This window comes from Pinus tabuliformis, chromosome 4_1 (assembly GCF_031772625.1).
Source record: "Pinus tabuliformis cultivar Carrire ecotype Pingquan chromosome 4_1, CPIR1, whole genome shotgun sequence".
NCBI lineage: Eukaryota > Viridiplantae > Streptophyta > Pinopsida > Pinales > Pinaceae > Pinus > Pinus tabuliformis.
This window is the reverse complement of record NC_142303.1, coordinates 566,921,809-566,942,116: the sequence shown is the minus strand read 5'-3', so window position 1 is coordinate 566,942,116 and position 20,308 is coordinate 566,921,809.

The window sequence follows — 20,308 nt, the reverse complement described above, 5'->3', positions numbered from 1 at the left end:
TTTACATGAAACTCCCTATTCCAGTCCGGAAAAACCAAAATAGGTGCAGTCACCATTTTCTCCTTCAGTACATCTAGGATTTTTTGGCACTTTTTGTCCCACTAAAATGTGACATCTTTCTTTAGCAATTTCTCTGTTGGTGTAGTTAATATTTGCACATACCCCTTTATAAAATTTCTATAATAGTTAATGTCTCCAAGCGTCGTGCACAACTGTCTCAATAGTTTTGGTGCTGGCAAGTTCAAAATCATTGCAATATTCACGGGATCTACCACTAATCCCTTCTTACAAACCACATGGATTAATAGTATACCAAATGGTACACAAGAGATACATTTCTTCAAATTTAATGATATTTGGTATTGCCTACATGTATCCAACATCAACCTCAAGCTCGCAACATGCTTTTTTAAGAGCTCAAAGACTATCCAATAATCAAAGTATACTTGCAAAAATTTATGTATATATTCTTTGAAGGTCACAACTACAACTCTAGAAAATATGGCAAGAGAATTCTTCAAGCCAAAAGGCATCATCGTGTATTGGTAAGAGCCCCACTCTGTAGAAAAAGTTGTCTTATATCTATCTTTTGGCGTGATTCTGTTTTGGTGGTACCCTGAAAAGCCATCTGTGAAAGAATAGGCCTCTTGTCCTCCTACATCGTCCAAGACTTCATCTGTAAATGGTGTAGGGAAGTGTTCATGCAGACATGCATCATTTAATTTCCTCAAGTCAACAAAAATTTTGATCTCCCCTTTTGTCTTCTTTTCTTGTACCACCATGGGACTTACCCATTTAGATTCTTCAACAAGTTTGATGATCCAAACTTTGATCATTTTATCTAACTCCTCCTTTAATTTTTCCTTGTATTTCAGATTCAACCTATAGGGCCTTTTCTTTACTGGCTTCACTTCAGGTTTTAGGGGAATCCTCATAACTCCTAGGTCCCCTAATATGCCCTTTAATTCAAAAAATTTCGTGGGGAAGATCTCTTGGTACTCATGCAGCAATTCTGTAATTTTTCTAACTGTGTCTTCATCCTAATAATCTCCAATCATTGCAAATTTTGGTTCTTCTTATGAGTTGATATTCACCTTTCTTTTTTTTTACAGGCCTCGCTATATCAGGTATCTCAGGTTCCAGTCCAAAAATTTTGTGGTGTCCCTCTGATTCTGTGATGTCAATATTGCACGAATCCTCGTCATCTTCTTCTGCAATCGCATTATAGAACTCCAATACTTGTTCCAACTACACGGTCTAATCCGACAGCTTCCACGTTAGTGAAGCTGTGTTTTCAAAAACCTTTTCTCTAAATTTCTAAAGGGATGCATCTATGCACAGATAATCATCCTCAAAACTATATTTTAGTATTAACCCTTCAACAAAATTGTTCCAATTCACAGTTCCATGCCGCAAATCCTTCTTCAGATACCAATTCATGGGAATCATTTCTAGTGTGTGGATAAACCCATGTACCCACTCTTGTTCTGGAACCTCCTTCCAAGTTGAAGTGCAGTGATAAATATGCTCCTGAGGTTCAACCTTGCCATCATAATTTAATTCAATTCATGTATCCACTGGTCTGAATCTGATCCACATTAGCCTTTGATACTCCTCCCAACTTCCTCTATTCCTTTTATGAGTACCCCACCATCTAGCAGGTGTAGATCTCAGGGCTACATCCAAAGCTTGCAACCTCTGTTCTTCCAGTATTTAACTCTCATATTCATCAACAAAATGCTTACATCTCCTATCCCATCATAATAAGGCATATTATATACCTCCAAAGTTATGCAGCAAAGTGATTTTTGTAGAAATTTTGAATAATATAACACTTATTCATAGCGATTATCCTGATTATATACTATTTTCAGAATGCATGCATAATACATAACCTCCTCTACGTTGATCATCAATTTGCAGAATAAAAAACAATCACATGCGCACATTGAATCATCAATCACACATATCAACACAGTATATCACGGGGAAAGCATACAGCTGAAAACCCCCAACTATCTGTATATTATATTGATTGAGAACATGTAACAATACATAGTACAATACTCACAAGTACTCAGTACTATCTCCACCTATTACACACAAACTAGCTCAGATCTGAATCAATCAAAGGTTCAAATCTCCTTTGCTGCTTGCCTACCTCCACTGCGCAATCCTGCATGAGAATGGATGAGAATGGATGATCCAAACTCGTATTTCCCTTGGTTGAACCACGCAATCCTCATTGGAAATACTCAATCGATTGATTGTGCAAATCTCATGCACAATTGTAGTCACAACTGACAGCTGTCTTGCCCTTTCACTCACCTCTAACACTTGTCTCCACTGAACTGCCCATGCACTGAGTTAACTAATGTATTCTTTAGTTAGACTAAATACAACTAGTTCAACTAAGTCAAACTGAACACAACTCCATCAACTCCTCAATCAACTCCACCAAACTCAATCACTTGAGTTCTAACTGAAGTCCATCATGCAATAGGTCAACTAACCCATAAGAAAAGCGTATTTCCTTCTGACAGTTGCATGTGCCACATCCGTAGCTCGAACTGAAGTGCTGCAAGAGGATAAGATAATGTTTATAGTCCAAATATTATTAAGAGCTAATAATATTCGACTGTTCTATTTTTAGCCTGGCAGTCTAAAAATAGACTCCACCCATATGTCTAAAAATAGAAGTCCATCTATTTTTACCAACATGACCAATCATCCACAAATAGCATCCTGCAACTCATAGACCATGATCCATATGTCTAAAAATAGACATAGTCTAAAAATAGACTTTGCACCAAAAATAGCCTACGGGACCACTTAGTGAAGGTGACTTCTTTTCACTAAGCTCCATCATATTGTTGCATTTTCAACACTCCCTCTCAATAAGATATGGATTATCTACAACCCCTATCCTGCAACTCTGGAATGTTTTGCATGCAACACATTTGCCCGGTCCACTTGCTCCAACAACACTTGGAACAAAAACACTTCCAACTGACCACTCTGTTGGGCTAGGAACATACTCTGATGTTGAAGCTCTACCTACTGCTAAAAAGTTCTCCCTCTCTGACATTTGCGCTACTGCAACACTTCATGCATCTCGCACCATTGCACCTCTTTGTGCCACCTAGCACTGTGCAAAACACTTGTGCCTCTCGCATTGCTGTAGCCTGCTAGCTATGCGCTGTCCTGGGATTCCCTACATTGTCGCTCTCTCTACCGCTCCATCCACATCTGTCTCTACCCAATCAGTCAGTTCCTGCTACTCCACATCGGGGCTCCTATAGCAAGGTCTCATCCAAGAGGTTGGGTACCTCAAGGATCCTACCCCTCCTCCTTGGGACGATCACTCTATATCGCCCCACCTTTTACCTGGAGGTATGGCTGCATGTGGTCCCTCAGCCCACCTGGCTCGAAGTTTCCCCCTACTGGAGGTCTCAGCATGAGTAGATGTCTCTACTCGATCTCCTCTCATCTTCCCTTATTGTGGTTGCTCCACAACCTCCTGAATTTACTGCACCAATCGTGGCTCCTCCATAATCATCTGAGACTTCTTCTGGCTCTGCATGTTGAAAGGTAATACACGCTCCCTCTCAACCACCAAGTCTCCATCAGTTGCCTCACTGCTTAAGGCTTTTCATGCTTCTTGAACCTCAAGAGCATACAGGTTCTTGACCTGTGAACCAATCTGCTTCACCTGTCTAGTGATGATGTGTTTAAGGAAAACCTTTCCCTTACTAAAGACTACATCATAGCCTCTGTCTTCGAGCATCGCGATCGACACCAAGTTTCTCTTCAATCCTGGTACATACTTGACATCGGTCAAGGTAAGGCGAGCTCCATGCTCCCTCTGAAAAATAACCATGCCTACACCTGAGACACTGTTGTAGATCTGACCCAGACTATATGAGAATATAAATAAACCCAATAATAAAAATATCAAAATAGATGGAAATGCTTCTTTATTCATATCAAACCCTTAAGGTAGAGCAACACCATACATTCACTCCTTAAGGAAGGAGAACACTCCACAAGCCATATGCCTGTTCATACAATAATCCTTCACTCTCTCCCATGTGGAGTCTCTAGCCTCTATATAGGCCTCATACATACAATACCATGGATCATTACCATGGTTCCCTCATACCATCAACTAATACCATGGACCCATTACATTATTATTAACTACTTGTGGTCCCTTACATGACATGAGTTAACCACCTTATTTATTACTATGGCCCATCCCATTATTACATTATTACCTTGGGTACCTCCCTTGGTACCCCATATTATCCCCCCTAGGTATATGACATTCCACCCCCCTAAGCATGTTTCGTCCCCGAAACATGGGAAGAACACAAATAATAAGATCTACTCAAAAGAGTAGTCCACTGGTACCATGCACGTGCATCTAGCCATCCAAGAGAAAGGTGAACCCTCGATCGCGTTGGTGCCTCGCTCGCTTGAGATGGAAGTTGACTGTGGTAGCTCTTCTGTGTGGATGTGTAGTAGGTGGATCTTCGCTCCTCTCGATCTGTCATGCGGGGGTTGTTGTCCATGTGGCTAATTGGTTGCCATCTTGATGGTTGTCTTATGGGGTGATGTGGGTGATGATATGTTGAATTTTTAACCCACGATGGCTTTTTCTTTACTTCACCCTGCTGTGGTGCCTGTTGTGGTGTCTTCTTTTTCAATATGACTTCAACCACTGAGCCCTCCTCTGATGTATCATCACCTGTAACCTTTTCTTCTTCAGCCTCTGTTTGTGTTTGATTGTTGATCATCAAAGGCTCATCATCTGATATGTCAGTCCCTGGAACATCTTCTGCTTCAGCCTCCATGTGCTCTACCTGTTTATGGATGGAAATATCCTGTAATGTAATTTTCTTCTTTTTATACCATAGCTTCAGGAATTTCTTCTGCACATTAATATTGATAGTACCCGCAGATTCCATCCAAGGATATCCCAAAACAACATCCATATTATCCATCTCTAAAGTATAAAAATCACCATGCAACACATACTTATCCATAGAAATCTTCAAATCCTTATACACTTGAACATCCTCATCATTCACCTGTGTGTTTTCAATGTGTTTTGCTGGAACTGGCAATTTTTTTGCCAAATTAACATTGATAAAATTATGCTTGCAACTAGGATTTATAGACACAATGATCTTCTCCTTTTGAATCAATCCATGAACCTGCAATAAGGAGACACCAGTAGAAGATAACCCCTTACGTGGCTCATTCTCCTTTTTTCTAGCACGAGACCATTTGTCTAAAAGGACTTTTTCAAATTCTGCATCTGAGAGTTTGGTCAACTGTTTGTCATCAAGTGAGAGATACCATTTGTAAGCCTCATCTTTGAAACCAAACCACACTGAATCCCTCCAATTTTTTGCCCATGCTGACTTTTGTTGTTTTATGTATTCTTCAATAGTAAGACCATTATCTTTCCCTGTAAAATATTGCTTGCTAGAAGCCATGAAAAGGGTTTTGAAAAAATTCACTCACTTGGCGAAAATTTAAAGTGGCCACAGTTTAGTCAATATTGCTCAGAATCTTTATTATGACCTATTTTCGGAAATGGAATGACCATTCTACATCTGTACATGTGATAGAAATCCTGATCCAGGCACTAGAATTCCCGATCTACGCTGCAACTCTCCCGCCGTCACCAAAATTTCTACAAAAAAGAGCTGATTTTAAATCAGCGATATCTCCCTCATCCGGACTCCGATTCGACTGATTTTTTTTTTGAAATTGGGTAATTTTTCTCAAACAATTCAGATATACAATTATATTTTGTAGATCTTGCACCAGGACGTCTATATCTGTGCTGCAAACTCGCTGCCCTGAAAATTGTCTGCAACCCCACTAATTTTTAAATCAGCAATATCTCCTTCATCCGGACTCCGATTCAACCGATTGTTTTTTTGAAATCAGCTATTTTTTCACAAAGAATATAGATCTACAATTATATTTTGTAGATCTTGCACCAAAACGTACAGATCTGATCTGCAAATTCAAGACTATGGGACTGATGTCTGCTGCTGCTACTGCACTCCTTTGCACAAGCGGATCTGATATAGATGATTTGCGATCCCCCAATAGAAAAGGGAACTATGGTCTTGAGGAGTGTCAGGTGCTAAAGATCGCAATATACATAAGGGTCTGGCAGTAGTACTCGACCCAATGTTTCAGGGCTCTAACTAAGGAGGATCTACCATACCCTTAGCCGTACAACCCGACTACCCTATCGTACGGGCGAGTAATCTCTCTGAGTGCTGTTCTCGGTGTACTGTAGCCACAAGACAGCTGATGGTTTATCTATGGCGAGGTTTCAAGGGAGCCTAGGGGGCTTCTGATATACCTAGAGGGTATGTGGAAGACAGTCTGTGTGCGATTCTGTCTAATGCGCTACTACTCGAAGGGGTACCCACAGGGGTTACAAGGGAGTCCAACAGACGTGACCACCTCTTGTATTTCCTGTGTGCATGCCTCCCCAAATCCATAGGTTTATGCGTTCAACGACAGATCCCGTGGTTTAAAGACGCCGGAACACGTCTCTAGCCGAAATTTTTTTTTGCTAAGAATTGGAGATCCCACCGGCCCTGGAAAGTGCTCTGATACCACTTGTTGTAGATCTGACCTAGAATATATGAGAATATAAATAAACCCAATAATAAAAATATCAAAATAGATGGAAATGCTTCTTTATTCATATCAAACCCTTAAGGTAGGGCAACACCATACATTCACTCCTTAAGGAAGGAGAACACTCCACAAGCCATATGCCTGTTCATACAATAATCCTTCACTCTCTCCCATGTGGAGTCTCTAGCCTCTATATAGGCCTCATACATACAATACCATGGATCATTACCATGGTTCCCTCATACCATCAACTAATACCATGGGCCCATTACATTATTATTAACTACTTGTGGTCCCTTACATGACATGGGTTAACCACCTTATTTATTACTATGGCCCATCCCATTATTACATTATTACCTTGGGTACCTCCCTTGGTACCCCATATTATCCCCCCTAGGTATATAACAGACACTATACTTCTCATCATTACCCATCGCTATGAGTATCTGGAGATCTTTCTCCTCCAAAGTACTAAACAAACTCTTATCACCGATCATGTGGAAAGAAGCTCCATTGTCAAGAAACCAACCACTTCCCACCATGGATGAAACCATGCATGCGAAGAGTGTGAAATCCAACTCAAACTGTGAAGCAACTACCTCACCTACAGATCCTTCCCCGGATCCCTTCTTGGATTTCCTCCGTGGACAATTTGCAGCATAATGGCCCACCTCATGACAACGAAAGTATCGCACTTTCGATTTGTCGACCTTCTTCCCATCATTGGAAGAATTGGATTCGGAAAGAGAACCCTTCTCCTTCCCCTTTTTTTGCTTTGGCAGCCAAAGCGCAATTTTCTTCATCAGATGCCTTTGATGAAGATCCATCCCTGGTATTCTGCCTGATCTCCTCTTATACAAGATCCGACCAAAGTCTCTCCCATCCTGGCAATTTCTCCCGACCATTGACAGAGTTCTGATAGGAATGCCAACTCTTCGGAAGACCAAGGAGAGCCAAGCTCACCAAGTCCTCATCATTGACAGTTACCCCCACACTTCACAGCTCATCCCGGCATTGGGTGAACTTCGTGAGATACTTGGGCATACTGTCTCCATTCTCACACTTAATGTTTCTGAGTTTATCCTTGAGCACCAACTTCCTCTGGTTGCTCTTTCTTTGGAATAAATCTGTCAATGTTTTCCACATCAAGTATGGAGAAGCCTTTCCATGCAAGTTGGATACAATGTGATCCTTCACGCCCTCCAATAGAATCCTTCGACACTTTGTTGTCTTCTTTTGCCAAGCATCAATGTGAGCAACATCAGTAGGCTTTGGGACTCAGCATCTATGAACTCCTTCAACCCATTGTCATCTAACACTGCCTCCATCCTATCTTTCCATGCAATATAATTCAAGCTGCCTTCAAGGGCATACTCCAATCACAATCCGTTGAAAGACATTTCAACTTTGACACCAAGAAAACACTGCTGCAAATTCGAATTCCACTAGCTCAAAACTCAACTACTTCTGATCTAAAATTCGTGAGAACAAGGTATTTCTCGTACAAAGATTGACTGTATGGGCATTCATCGGATATCTCACCTTCCAAAAGAAGGATGAATCTAGAGGCTACCTGGCCCGATTACAGACTCTGCCTGAAGAAATAAAATGTAATCACTTTCTGAATAATAGATCTGATGATCAACACTGCTCTGATACCATGTAGAAATTTTGAATAATATAACACTTATTCAATAGAGATTATCCTGATTATACACTATTTGTGGAATGCATGCATAATACGTAACCTCCTCTACGTTGATCATCAATTTGCGGAATCAAAAACAATCACATGCGCACATTGAAGCATCAATCACACATATCAACACAATATATCATGGGGAAAGCATATAGCTGAAAACCCCCAACTATCTGTATATTATATTGATTGAGAACATGTAACAATACATAGTACAATACTCCTCGCAAGTGCTCAGTACTATCTCCACCTGTTACACACAAACTAGCTCAGATCTGAATCAATCACAGGTTCAAATCTCCTCCGCTGCTTGCCTGCCTCCACTGCGCAATCCTGCATGAGAATGGACGAGAATGGCTGATCCAAACTCGTATTTCCCTTGGCTGAACCACGCAATCCTCATTGGCAATACTCAATCCATTGATTGTGCAAATCTCATGCACAATTGTAGTCACAACTGACAGCTGTCTTGCCCTTTCACTCACCTCTAACACTTGTCTCCACTGAACTGTCCATGCACTGAGTTAACTGATGTATTCTTTAGTTTCTTTATGAGTTAATAATTAGTGAATTAATTAATAATTAATTCACACAACTCATCACTAGTGTATTCTTTAGTTAGACTAAATACAACTAGTTCAATTAAGTCAAACTGAACACAACTCCATCAACTCCTCAATCAACTCCACCAAACTCAATCATTTGAGTTCTAACTGAAGTCCATCATGCAATAGCTCAACTAACCCATAAGAAAATCATATTTCCTTATGACAGTTGCATGTGCCACATCCGTAGCTCGAACTGAAGTGCTGCAAGAGGATAAGATAATGTTTATAGTCCAAATATTATTAAGAGCTAATAATATTCGACTGTTCTATTTTTAGCCTGGCAGTCTAAAAATAGACTCCACCCATATGTCTAAAAATAGAAGTCCATCTATTTTTACCAACATGACCAATCATCCACAAATAGCATCCTGTAACTCATAGACCATGATCCATATGTCTAAAAATAGACATAGTTTAAAAATAGACTTTGCACCAAAAATAGCCTGCGGGACCACTTAGTGAAGGCGACTTCTTTTCACTAAGCTCCATCATCTTGTTGCATTTTCAACAATTTTGTGATTGTGGCACATCGTCTGGTAGATACTTCATGCAACTTGTTCTGCCAATTTTCTAGCTCTTCCTCATAATCTGAAGTACATGAATTTTCTTGTTCCTAGCTCATTTTACCTTCCGCATTATGATTAATCCAATATTCCTCCTTAGCTGTTATATGATAAATGTTGTCGACATCTGTGTCACAGTACTCATCCTGGATAGGCTCTGTATAGCGCACTCCTTCAGATGGGTCTAAAGGAATAATGAGCCTCAAATTGTCTTTGTCGAACACCATTTCTCTTCTTCAAATTGATTATTACCAAATTATCAAAAGCCCAATCTAATCCAAGGGGCGTTGGATAGGGGTTGCTATCATCTACAATTTCAATCACCTCAAAGTCTGTAATGGTACGCACTCCTTTAATGTCTACTACAATGCCAGGTAACCTTCCCATAGGGAGGATCTTCTGTTGGTTGGCTATCCTCAATTGGATCAGTGATCATTGCAATTTTGATCTTCACATTCACTCCCAAGTTTTCTTACGTAACATGTTGGCATCATAACCTAAGTCTAGGATTACCTGGTCCATATCATATTCCTAGCAACATAACCATTTGTTGGCTCATTTAGGCTTGACCTAGGTTTGGCTTATACTTTGCACCAACAAAACCCTCAAACATTGTCCATCTTGGCAACGACCTACAAGAAGATTGTTGTCTCACCCAAGGTGGATATGGGTGGGTTGTAGAACCAGGTTTTTGTAGCCCTAGGGAATTGTGCGACGCAATTTTACTCGAATTTTCTGTAAGTTACATGGTCTTCTAACATGCATATCACTACCATAATGTATAGCTTAGCTATTTACTTCTCTACAATCAGTTTAACATAAACATCTCATGGAACAATACGTCTATGATATAACAATTACTTGCAACCATTTACTTCGCATAAACATATAAAAAAATAGCATATGATACATATGAACACGGAATATCTCCAAAAATCCTTATTTTATATTAAGATGAATCTTTATAACACATTTAGCTTCTCGACTTACGCACCCAACTGCAAGTGGTCTACGCACTAAGCTGTAGACTCTTCCAAGGTCTCTGTGCACTCAGCTGCAGAGCCTTTCCTTAAGGCCCAAAATAGACTAAATGTTATGAAACCAGCTCAAGAAAAGATAGAAAAGATAGATCAACGCCTTAGAATTCAGCCTCTTCGAGGGGGCAACCTCCTTTACATTACATAAATGAACAATTCTTGGATGATACAAATGAAAAGAACTCCTTTCTATATATAGGAGTCTAAGGGGTCATAACATAATCAAAGCCGACATAACAATAATAATGTAAGGGCACAATAATAACAATAGTGGGCTTCTATGGGGCACACAATAGTAACAATATGGGCACTACATGGGTACATCAATATAATAAGTGGGTTGTACTAATAACAATAAGGGATTATACTAGTAGTATAGGGGCCTAACATGCCCCTCTCCTTCAAAAAGCGTTGTCCTCAATGCTTGAGTAGTTCTTGATGCTTCTGTATAAAATTCTTGTCCTCCCATGTGGAATCTTTAGCGGGTAAGTTCTTCCACTTGATGAGATACTCTAAAATTGATCGATGTCGTAGCTGTTGGGTTCTTGTTTCTGTGACTACTCTAGGTTCCAATATGATTTTTCCTTCCTCTTCAATTTCTGGTAATATTGTTTGAATTGGGATCTTTTGCAACTTTTGAATAAGTGGCCATACTTCTTCGTCATTCTTCCATTCATCCCTTGCTTCGTTTATCCAATCTCGTTGGATAATAGAAAGAGCACAAAACAATGCTTCCACATCCTCATCCTTGAAGAGTCTTCCCATTCGATAAGGTCGCCATTTTTTAAGTGCATGTAGTATTGCCAACATTTCCTTCTCATAAATAGCTTGATTTAGATGTAGCAGTAAAAATACCCAATCACCTACATCAAAACATTTTTCACTATGATGTTGATCTACCTGTTGTTTCGTTTGATTTTGCACCGAAGTGGCGTTATCCTTTAAGATTTGGAGAACTTGTTGTTGATCCTCAATGTGATCTTTCACTGCTTGAACCTTTTTCTTCTTGATATGTCCTTGTATCTCTAGAGTTTGAGGAGTGGTAATTTCTTCCAATCCTTTACAAGATATGGTCGGATTCATTTCTTGATGCTCGATGTGATCTTTCACTTCTTGAACATTTTTCTTCTTGATATGTCCTTCTATCTTGATAGTTTGAGGAGTGGTAATTTCAACCAATGAATTACAAGATATGGTTGGATTCATTTCTTCTTTCTCGATGTGATCTTTCACTTCTTGCACCTTTTTCTTCTTGATATGTCCTTCTATCTTGAGAGTTTAAGGAGTGGTAATTCTTGCCAATGCTTTACAAGATATGGTCTGATTCATTTCTTCTTTCTCTGGGGTGGTGTCTTGGCGTATATCTTCTTATTTTGATGTTTCTTGATCCTTTTCTTCCTCCTCTTCATATTCTATGTAAAATAATAATTTCTTGTCAGCACACTTATGACCTTTAGTGCATTTGCTATCACAATTGTAACACAGGTCTTTTTCTCTTTTTTCTTCCAATTGTTGTGGTGTAACCCTTGTAGGTTGTGGAAGGCTAGGAGAAACAACACTTCCATATTTATAGTTGTGAGGGGTATGCTTCCTGGTTTCCATAATTTTGCTTTCCATTATGTCACAAAGCCCTTTTACTCTTTCCAATTGTTGTGGTGTTGCTCTAAAGAAGGTGTTGCTCTTTGTATCCTCATAATGTGCTATCATTTCCTCTGTGAAAATTGACCACGTAACAAGTTGTTTATGAGAACAAAGCCCTTCATACCATAAAAATTGATCCGGTTCTAAATATGAAGATGCAATACATACCTTTTGTAACAGTGGTACACCATGTAGATCAAAATATTGCTCCATTTGAAGTATCCAATTTACCGGATCCTTGCCATCAAACTTCCTCATCTTGCTTTTTCTTGATTTTAGGAGCTCTATCTTGAAATGACTGTAACTTTGTACTTTCAGATCTTCAAGTTCTGAAACTGTGATTTTTAGTAGCCCTCTGTGTCCTCTTTCCAATGCCACCAGTCTGATCCAAATTGGATTCTCCAAGAAAGAGTTATGCATAATCTCCCAAGATGACCTGATTATAGACCTTTCCAGAAGAGCTAACTTGTATGAAGTGCCACATGTCACTGTTTCGACCTTTGGCTCTGAAAAATATCTACAAGAAACTACAGTCCATCCTCTTTTTGTACCTTCTTACGAAATTTCAATCTGATGCTCAGAGAGAAAGTTACAACGATTTTCCCCAGGTCACCTGATTGGAATGTAATTCAGGAGTCTGCAAAAAGACCAAGTTCCTCAGATCATATCTCCGCAAATATAGCACAAAAAGCTCTGAAATTCAGATCCGAGGTTCAGTGCGATTTCTTCTCAAATGGGTTGTTTTTTTAGCTTCTTAAACATCGCAGAAAAAAATTTATAGCGAAAATTCCACGATGACCTATTTGGAGCAGCGAAACCCTAGAATCCAAAGCTCTGATACCAAATGTTATGAAACCAGCTCAAGAAAAGATAGAAAAGATAGATCAACGCCTTAGAATTCAGCCTCTTCGAGGGGGAAACCTACTTTACATTACATAAATGAACAATTCTTGGATGATACAAATGAAAAGACCTCCTTTCTATATATAGGAGTCTAAGGGGTCATAACATAATCAAAGCCGACATAACAATAATAATGTAAGGGCATAATAATAACAATAGTGGGCTTCTATGGGGCACACAATAGTAACAATATGGGCACTACATGGGTACATCAATATAATAAGTGGGTTGTACTAATAACAATAAGGGGTTATACTAGTAGTATAGGGGCCTAACACTAAAACAGAGGACATAATCACTTGTTCATCAATCTATCATTCCATCTTTTTACCATGACTATATTCAAAAAAGCATTTCATTGCTTTACATACATTATATGGCTAAAAAACCATGGTCCACATACCATTGGCTCAATAAAATAAACATATTAAACACTGATACCTATTACAAAATGAGGGGCTTTGACCCACCCCGAACCCCCTAGGACACCACGGGGTAAATATAACTTCACAATACTACACACTTTGCTCTTCAAAATGCAGAGTCTTTAACTAAAATTGGACCAAGTTGGGACGTGCCCAACAAATTTCCCTAATTAATAGGGGGATAATTCCGAAGGAAACAACGCAAGGAAATAGGGACTTGGCAAACAAAAAATTGATTAAGTATTGGCTTGGGCTTGCCTAGGAAGTAGTGAGATAGATAGAGATAGTGCAGAGGTTACTCAGGATTAAGAAAATCATTTTAATCATCTTATATTTTATGACTAATGAAATATATAGATAATAGGGATTTTTAGTTGTGTTTTTCCCCAGGAAATCATTGTGTAATGTGTTGATTGAACTCTTTCACTTGTATGTTTCGTGATTTCATGATCATTTAATTTTTTCAACTGATGACTACAATAGATTCAATTCTATTGTTTTAGCATATTACAATTAGTAGTTTGAATCTACAAGGAATTTCGACATGGTATTCGAGCAGAAATCACTCTAGAAGAGGAGGATACAAGTTTGTCTTTTGCAAGTGAAATCGAATTTGCAGTATCACACTTCAGAGCCAGTAGGATGTTGTTCTATGGATTGAGGCTAGAATATTCCCTTGAGGGTAGTTCAAACTATATTTCTTGGAAGGACAAGATCGAGGCAGCATTGGAAGACAATGGGTTAAGGAATTCATATACAAAGATATTCCTAAGCCTCTAACAAATGATGCTCAAGATATGGCAGAGTGGAGAAAATGTGTGTAAATGCGAGAAGGATTATCCTAGAAGGAGTTTGATATCATATTGTCTCAAACCTCCATGGTAAGGAGACTCCATATGTGATGTGGAAGGCCTTGACATACATGTCTCAAAACAACAGTGACCATAGGATGCTAGCACTTAAGGACAAGCTCAGAAAAATCAAGATGGAGAAGCAAAACACAATACCAAAGTACTTGACCAAGTTCACCCAATGTCAGGATGAACTTGGAAATGTTGGTGTTATAGTTTTTGAAGATGATATGGTCATCCTAGCACTTCTAGGCCTTCCCATGAGTTGGCACAGCTACCAAGACTCAGTAAACGGGAGGGAGAAGTTACTAGAGTGGGAGTGTTTATGGTCCAACATGGTGCAAGAAGAGATTCGGTGGAATACCAGAGATTGATCCTCATCCAAGCAACATGATGAGGAGAACTGTGCCTTAGACAAAAAGGTGAAGAAAGGGAAGTGGTCCCATTCCAAATCATATTTCAGTTAGGGTGGCAAGAAGAAGGACATATATCGAAGATTAAATGTTTTCAATATCACGAGATGGGACACTATGCCACAAAGTGTCCACACAAGAAGGTCGGAAAGAAGCCCTCAAGAGGAGTGGCAGGTGAAGCTCTTGGTTCACAATTCAAGCTAGAGTTCACCCTCATTTCTTGCATGGTGACATCGATGATGGGTAGTGTGTGGTATCTAGATAGTGGAGCCTCATTCCATATGACTGGAAATAAAGAATCCTTATGTGACTTGGAGGAGAAGGACCTCCAGATGCACATCAAAATTGGAGATGATGGGAGGTATAGCGTGACTAGAATTGATATTGTTACCTTTCATAGGGAGTCTAGTTCTCCTCTCATATTAAAATATGTCATTCATGTTTCAGGTTTGAAAAAGAATTTGGTTTCAGTTGCCATGTTGGAGGACCATGTCTACGATGTGATATTTAGTAAAGGAAAGGCTTTACTTCGTCACATAACCTCAGGACAAGTGAAGTGGATTGGGGTACAGGTGAAGAACCTCTACAAATTGGATGTAGAAGATTGTGCTTCTTTGAGCACAAAAGCAGAGAAGGTGTAGAGTCGAGACATCACTACGTTGTGGCATAGAAGATTGGGCCACTTGCACCATAGAGCTTTGAATATCATGCAACAAATTTCTATAGGACTTCCCAAGGTTACACTAGAGCAAAGAGACACATGAAAAAGGGTGTAGGTTGGGGAAGGACACAAAATATACCTTTCATGATAAGGACAGTTGAGCGTAAGAGATCCTTGAAAGAGTTCACTTAGATGTGTTTGGACCATTATCGATAGCCTCCACGACCAAGCATAGGTGTTATGTAATATTTGTAGATGAGTTTTCTCGTAAGTGTTGGATTTTCTTCATGTAGAAGAAAGATCAAACGTTCGCTAAAGTTTATGAATTTAAAGCACTTGTGGAGAAAGATACTGGGAGGAAAGTTAAATCTCTCAAGAGAGATAATGGTGGAGAATATGTGTTGACTGAATTCAAGAAATTTTGTGCATCATAAGGCATTCGACAGACATTAATAGCACTCGATATGGCAGAATGGGGTGGCTGAAAGGAAGAAAAAACTTATTATGGGAGATTCATGGGAGATTGTTGGGTTGTGACTTGACCCATTTTTGGCCATCTTTTTGAATCAAATTCCCTCCACTTTTGAACCTAGTTTCTATCCTACATATCCATTTTCTACTAATTTTCCTATGTCTTGCCTAAAGTTTGCCATTAGATTAAAGGTATGTGGATTTATTATTAAAAACATCATTTTGTCTTTAATCTTTAATTATTCTCTAGCTAAACTATTAGTTCACTTAATTACTCTCTAAATAGCTCCAAGACCACATGCAGGATCGTTCCAATTAGCAATAGGATCAGTTTTGTGCGAAAACACCAAGTTCCAGATTTCCTGCAGCAGCTGGATTTCTTGCAGAGGCCTAGATTTCTTGCATTAACTATGACTGCACGTAACTGCCTAGAATTCCTGCAGCAAAATACGAGATTCGACATGATGCACACACGTTCTGGCTAAACCAAGACATGGGTTGAAAAGGGTTTTCGATCCACATGGTTTCTATCCTATCAACATTTTTGATTTTCCCTTTTGACCATGTCTAAAGCTCCAATCTACTTGGATGCAACCGCTCTACATGGACGCGCTCCTGAAACGATATGTTGTCCAATCTATGCTTCCAGTCATAGATTGTACCTGTTCCATCTTAGATCAGTTGATGTTGTTCTTTCTGTTTGGATACAACCTTATTTAGCATATTCTTGTTACTACCAGCCACTTTTGGGCTTGGTCCTTTGTATAAAAACAATAAGAATATGGGAGCGAGAGTTAGCGAGGGTTGTGTTTAGATTTATACTATTGTGTGGCTTCAAGCCTGTGCTGTAACTTAACATTTTCAGATATTAATACAAATTGCATGTTCTGCCCATTTTTCTGAGCAACTTCTCTTGTGTGTAGAGGGGTTGTGAGAAAGGGAAGGGCCCCCCTTCTCTCACAACACCCGTGTATAATTAGTTTCTAATTTGTTTATGTTTCAGGTTTATATTATCATTCTTTATTCTGATTACAACAATAAGATCATTACATAACCAATGTGTCATTTATAAATTAGCAGCACCTAGATGAATGGTTAAATTTCTGTTTATGGTGGCCATCTTAGATTGAATTCTGATTGTTTCCATTTCTGAGATTGTTGAAGCGTGGTTTGCCTATATTCTTCAAAGTCACCAACAAAAAGATCATGAGTTGTAGAGGGCGTGAATCCACTCTATAACCTTTGTTTCAAATTGGTCGATCAAGAGAGACTTGCATTGGTTTATGTGATTTAGTAGTTAGAGATTTGACACTCCTAAGTATTTCGCCTACATATACTTTGCTTGCACCTCATCAGTTTACCTTCCCAAGTTGATAATTTATGTTTCTCAAATTATGTAATATAATTTCACTCAACAGAGATGTTACATGATCAAGACCTACCATTGCACTTATGGGTTGAAACATGCAACATAGATGTATATGTGCAGAACATAAGTCCTCATCAAATTCTTGAGATGAGTACACCAGAAGAAGATTTTTCAAGTGATAAACCAGATGTGGCACACTTCAACATATTTGCTTCATCATTTTACTGTCATGTTACCAAGGATGCAAGGAAAATTCTAGAACAAATAACTTATTTGGGCATATTTGTGGGGTACACTGATACACCTCATAAATATTGGGTTTACCTTCCATCTCACAGGATGAAAGTGGTTCATAGAGATGTGAGGTTTGATGAAGAGAAGGCCATGAGATGTTCCCTTGAGAGGGAGCTTCACTTACATGTAGATGAGGATATTTTAGCTCCAAAGGAAGAATCTCGGGATGATGTGGAGTAGCCACATGCAGAGGAGCAGAGAGTGGAAGCACCCACTCATGCAAAGATTTCCAAAGATGGAAGGAAGTGTAGTAAAGAGGATGATAGATTGATGCATGATGCTAGAGAGAATGTGGGAGCACCCACATCATAGTGTAGGTAGAGGAGGTCACCAGATCGGTACACTAGCTACATGGCTCTGATGAGCGAGAGTGTAGAGATTGAGCCATCCTCATTCGAGGAAGTAGTGAAACAACCAACATGGGTTGATTCCATGGTTGAGGAGTATGAATTCATTATCTAGAATAGTGTTTGGGAAGTGGTCCTAAGACCAAAAGACATGTTAGTGGTTAGTTCCAGATGGATTTAAAAGGTAAAGCAAGCAACGGATGGGAGCATGGAGAAACACAAGGCCAGATTTGTAGCCAGAGGGTTCTCTCAGGTGGAGGGAATTGATTACAAGGAGACATTTTCTCCATTAGCAAGGTACTCTTCAATCAGATTTATTCTAGCATTTTCAGCACAGATGGGATGGAAGATATATCAGATGGATGTGAAGACAACATTCCTCAACAGTGTGATTGAGGAAGAGGTGTACATTGAATAGTCAGAAGGATTTGAGACCTTCAACAAAGAGTCACATTTTTGCAGACTTAAGGGAGCATTGTATGGATTGAAGCAAGCACCCCGTGTTTGGTACACCAAGATTGACAACTATTTTACTAGGTTGGGATTCACCAAAAGTGAAGAAGATGTGAACCTTTACCATATTGTGGTTGAAGGTAAATTGCCTATTATAATATTATATGTCAATGATTTAATTCTAACAGTTGATGAGAAGTTGGTAAAATATTTCAAAGAGGATCTTGCAAGAGAATTCGAGATGAAGGAACTAGAGCTCACATATTTTTCCTTGGTATGGAAGTATGGCAAGGAGATGAGGAACTATTTGTCTCTCAGGGTGAGTATGCCAATGAGATATTGAAGAAGTTCCACATGGAGAGAAAAAAACCCATGGAGACTCCTCTAGTAGGAAACCATCTACGAGATTCTGTGTAGAGGAGAATCATGTTGCAGGAGTATATTCCTACAGAGGAAAAGAATGCAGATATTTTGACAAAGGCATTGTCAAGACACAAATTCAAGTTTCATTTAGGCAGTATTTGGGTAGTATATAATTCCTTTCTTGTTGAGAGGGAGTGTTTAAAATGCAACAAGAAAATCAGAATTTAATTTTTTCCTTGAATTAAATTGGGAATAAAATTGTTATTCCACATCTCATGACAACTTGTATTTATTAACTAAGTTAATTTGACTTAGTTGGCTCAGTTAATTTGATTTGAGGGTATAACTAGAGTCATGTAGAGTGTCTCCTACATTATAGAAGCCTTGGTTGAGTTTATTCTGAGTTGTAATTAATTCATTCAGTATAACTGAGTTAAATTCATTTCAACTACTTCCAATTGTTGGAGGAACTTGTGGGAGGTCTAGTAGTGTGGTGCTACCTACAATGATTAGCTAGTAAACTAATGATTCAATCATAAATAACTCATGCATGTTAGATATGAGAATGGCCCAGTTGAGATTGGATTTTAGGGACATTGTACTATCAGTTGTATGATCGTTCGAATTGTATAGGTGGTGCATGAAGTTAGAGGAAGGCTTATGAGGATCACACAATTCATATTAAGGAATTTCCCTAATTAATAGGTGTTGAGCATGGAATCACCCACAACATGTTTTGGGGCTCAAAGCCCAAGTTTTGAGTAATACTATTGTAAAGCCTTGTGAATTGCAAGCGCGGAATGTATGTTAGAGTCATAGGGTTGTCCACCCTAAGTTGGAATGTAATGTTGGCCTACCCATCGTTCGCGGACCATGGGATTGTATAAATAGAGCGAGGCTCTGAATTGTAAAAGAAGAAGAAGGATGATAATAGAGTAGAATGGATAGAATGAAATAACGAAGCATAAAAGAAGAGTCTAAGTGTGTCTTGGGTCATAGTAGTAGGAAGAGGCTCTACAGCTGAGTGCACAGAGGCCTAGTAGAGTCCGCAGCTAAGTGCATGGACCCCTGCAGTTGAGTGCGCAGGGTAGAGTCGAGTCTATAACCAAAGAAGAGAATAATAAAGAGAAGTTTTGTTACCAATCTTGTGTATCTATTCTGAGTTATTATATGTTTGATATCATTTGCAATTATACTATTTTATCACTGCGCACACTTGTATGAATGGTGAATATTGTTAAATATAACTGAAAACATACAACTAAGCTAAGCTAATCAACTAATATTGGATGGTTAGTAATGACTTGGATAGTAACACAGTTTGGCCCTTGAGTAGGGCTACATGAAGTCAGTATCTCTAGCTGCAAGGTACAGGGAAGTGCACATAGCAATGGGCGCAACCGCGGACCACTTGAAACCATCAGACATCTCTAGGGTGCAGAAACCTAGTTCTAGCACCCTCCCATACTACTTCAGGTGAGATCTCAGTGTGCGCTCCATGGACTGTTTCCAAAAGGGCCAGTAGTACCGGG